The following is a 4,351-nucleotide window of genomic DNA, read 5'->3' on the forward strand; positions in this document are numbered from 1 at the left end:
CTAGGAGTCGATTAAGCCGAGCCGCCGAGTCGTGAAATATTAGGACATTATGACAATATGACTTGATAGGAGACCTTGTGAATTGATCAATTGTTTACCTTAAACATTTTAATTTTAAAGTCTAATTTGGTATAAATGATTCGGCAGAGCCGACTATAGCTCTCTTCAATTATAACTGTTCGACAAATAATGATTTGAAATCGATTCCTTGAAGTTCCTTCGGAACTAGTTTGTGATCTATAGAACTAGTTTAGAACAAATTGTGTTGAAGTAGTTAAGGAAGACATAATTTTTCCTTAGAATGGCTTCTAGAATTGTTTGCTTTGTCACTATAAGTTCTAAAATTGTTTTGATAGGGTCTCTAACAAACAAAAACTTAAAATTCCCATTTAGCATCTGAGAAGCAACGCAATCAATTTATTTTTATTAATAATATTTGTCGAGTGTATAGATATTTTTGTTTTTCAATTATTTATTTTGTTTTTATTTTGCTTATTTGTTGAGTATCTGTGTATGTAAAATATTAGTGAGTTTAGATGTGTCTGACAGTGTTGCCGTTTGCTTACATTTCATAATGGTTTGAAGCCTATGTTTCGTATATGTTGGAACAAAAAGTTTGGCCTTTTTGTGCTCTACATTGAATGCTACTGAGCGTTGAATCTGAGCAACCTGAAAAGTTTTATTCAATTAAAAATAAAAAATTAAAATAATCCTCATGTATTTAAAAATAACATTTGGCTGCACAGAAAAAAGAAATTCATAATTGGAATGAATTTTGTAATAAATATTATTAATCGAACTTGACTTTTTTTTCTCAAACTTTTTTCATTCAGTTTAAGAACATGTTCATAAATATTATAAAATTGTTCATGACGGAAATTTTTGCTTTTTTTTCATAAATTTAATAATATTTTATAATAAATTGCATTATAATTGGATTATCTAATGAATTAATGTAAAAATATTTGTTTAGCCAATATTTTAAGATGAATCAACAATATCTGAAACTTAAAAAATATCATTGAACATAATAAAATATCCATAAACATTAAGCATATCATCCCCTTAAAAAAATTAATCAATTTCGCGCATATTTGCTCATTTTGTGGCTGAAAATCATAAAAATAAATAAAATATTTTCCAAGGAAAATTTCAAACATTTTTCAAAAACAAAAAAATATAAATGAAAATGAAATTATATTTTTCAAGCCTTCTAGATTTAATTTGAAAACATAAAATATGAAAAAATCTTAATATTTAAGAAATTATTTATAAATGTTATGAATTGAAATCAATGAAATCACATCATACTATTTATGTTGAAACTTTTTTCTGTGTGACAATTTTAACTTTTTTTACATTTAACTTTTTCAAAGAATACCCTGGCAACACTCGACTATGTGCCATTAGTACTGTTGTTATTGTTGGTATTTTCTAGTTAGTTTTTGTTATTGTTGCTATTGCTGTTTTCTCAATCATCATCATCATCGTTGTCGTCATCATCATCATCAGGCGAGTAAAGTAGTTGTTCACGCTATTACCAGTATTAAATTTTGTTGCTTTTTTTCTCTCAGTTGTAATGTTTATGGTTTTTTGTTTTCATCTGGCTGGTTGTTTGTTGCTGTGATGAATATCTTACGTATTCAAAATGTTGAAGTTTCTTTTGTTTAAATCAGCGAAATGCAATGAGCTCTCAAATGAGCTCTCTTGTTTTTATTTTCACATGTACGCAAGCACACACATTGTATAAAAACAGTCAGTCTCGCATGAGCATTGATAGAAGCAGGTTGTATTACGCTTTTATGCTTGTTTATTTCATTATTTCAGCTATTTGTTTTTGTTTTTGCCAGAGAATAATTCTCAACTCATACAACTACAATATCTAAAAACTGTAGTGGTGTGAGTTTGCATTTCGCTGGTTTAAATAATAGTACAAATACATATCTATGTATGTATGTATAAATGTAGGTATTTTGGAATAACTATAACAAATATTCATACATACCTATAGATACATAGATGTCTGTCTGTCTGTCAGTATGTATCTGCATACATTTATGTGTCAAAAAACACACTTGTAAGCAAACAAACCTTCATACCTAACTAAATACAAACCCAGCGGGAAAAATTTAAAGTAAATAGGCCTTCGTAAAGGCCTTATTTTGCAGACACAATGACACCCAGCAGCATTGCGTTCAATGGTCGTTTATTTTAGAGGGCTTATAGAAGGGAATCCAAATATAAATTAACAAAAATAAGTTTCATATAAAAGTTAATCACACGAACTAATTTCATGGAGATCGGTCCATGACTGTTCATATCCCGCATTACAAGCCAATTTCCAAAAATCACTTACGAAAATAAATAATTTAAATTTTAGAAAAAAAATAAATTGCTCATCTACTCAGTGTAGGGTATTATATTGTCAATTTACTTGTTTAATATATAAAAAACTACTTCGGAAACTTCACAACAAAAAACTTTATAAACGACTAAATTTATTACAAGATTTTGTACCGTCAAAATCGCAAAACCAATTTTGTGTGACATTTTTTAGAAGTGGCAGCAAAGTCCTTCTAGAACAACTTCTGCGAGAAGGCAGAGTGGAGTGGGTATTGCATATTTTAGAATGTGTAAATATGTATGCCTTTTTAGAAGGCCTGCAAAGTGAAGCCCTAGCATTTTTCCCGCTGATTTTGAAACATAAATACACACAGATACAAATGAATATTTCTTCTTTGACAAGAGTTTGATTTGTTATCGTTGTTGCTGCTGCTGCTTTGGTTGAGCATATACATACATACATTCATTCATACATATGTATATACACACAAACAATATTGAAATTATCGCAATTGATGAATGACACTGATAAAAATTTATATTACTTTTTCGTTTCTTTTGTTATTATTGTTGTTGTTGGTTTTGTTGATGGGTCTGTTGCATTGTATTATTTTTCCAACACTTACTATCAACAGCCAACCAGTCAGTAATACATAAAATTGTTATATTTTATTTCACATAAAAATAATAAAAAAAAAACTACAACAGCAATTTTTATTTAAACTTTGAATAGTTTTATTTTTCATTGTGTTTCTTTTCCCCGCCAACTTGGCTTTAACACATTTTTAAATGGCCAATATCATATACCTTCGATAGCTCAGTTGGTAGAGCGGTGGACTGTAGATGATCAGAGAATAGAAATCCATAGGTCGCTGGTTCAAATCCGGCTCGAAGGATTTAATTTTTTTTAAATACATAATTTAGTATATTAAATAATTTTGTTTTGTGGCCGCTTCTATTATACAATTAAAGGTATTGTATTGGCAAGACATTAAGATGTACTCAAATGCCGGCGATATTAGCCGTTAAGAACTGCTTGAGTTAGAGGCAAATTACTAAAGCAAGATTTTTTAATTTTTTGGTAAAAAATGCATTTGGCCTAAAAAAACGAAAAAACGATTTGAGAGACCACTTCCCGTTCATCCATATTTAAGTGTTGTACTCCAAAATTCGTGTTTTTTAGAGTAGATTAAGATGTTCATGAAGGAATTTCGAAAAAAATTAAAAGTGAAAAAAAATATTTTTGTTTTCAAATATTCTGTCGTACGTGACATTTGGACGCCTATAGAGTTGAATAGATATTGCAAAAATAAGAGTAACTAAAAAATAATTTGGTCTTTATGTTCCATTCAGAGGGTACTACATATATTTAAACAAAATGTAAGTACATTCGACATTGGTGTCCAAAATAATGTCATGTCGTAGGTGATCTAAAACGGAAGTGATCTTGAGGTACATACATGTAAAAATATGACTTTATAATAAATATAATTAAATATCGTTCAAGATACGCAATAGATTTTTCTCTTATAGTAAATTTTAGTGTTTTTCTATTCAACTTATCTTGAACAAAGTATCAAGAGTTTTTATTTTTTCAGTCGAGGTTGACATATTAATGCCCATATCTTAGTTCGATTTCATACGCATGGAATTTTTCATTTATTGAGTAAATTGTATATAATCTTCTCTTGAAAAGAGACAGTTTATCTATTATGAGTATAATTCACATAGAAGTAATAAAAGCACATTGATAGTTTACTATACATACTATACATACTATCATCAGTCCAAGGTCGAATAAAAATTATTCGAATAACCTAGGAAAATATTTTTTTTCAAATGAATAAGATTTTTCAATTTAGAATACTCGAATAAATTAATTTTTACATTAAAATTAAAAAACAAAAATTTGGAGAAAAATATCTCAAAGAAACAACAACAACAATTTATAATAATATTCCAAGTGTTGCAACGAAAAAACAATTACCAAAAAATTTAAACAATATTC

At 28.4% G+C, this 4,351-nt stretch overlaps 1 non-coding gene across 1 annotated transcript; it reads left to right on the plus strand.

Moving 5' to 3' along the window:
* The first annotated feature begins 3,149 nt into the window (after positions 1-3,149).
* Positions 3,150-3,239, plus strand: TRNAY-GUA (transfer RNA tyrosine (anticodon GUA)). The gene is given in 2 exon segments: positions 3,150-3,186; positions 3,204-3,239. It is a non-coding gene; the product is annotated as a tRNA-Tyr (tRNA).
* Positions 3,240-4,351: the final 1,112 nt, after the last annotated feature.

The sequence above is a fragment of the Calliphora vicina genome, chromosome 5 (assembly GCF_958450345.1).
Source record: "Calliphora vicina chromosome 5, idCalVici1.1, whole genome shotgun sequence".
Taxonomy (NCBI): domain Eukaryota; kingdom Metazoa; phylum Arthropoda; class Insecta; order Diptera; family Calliphoridae; genus Calliphora; species Calliphora vicina.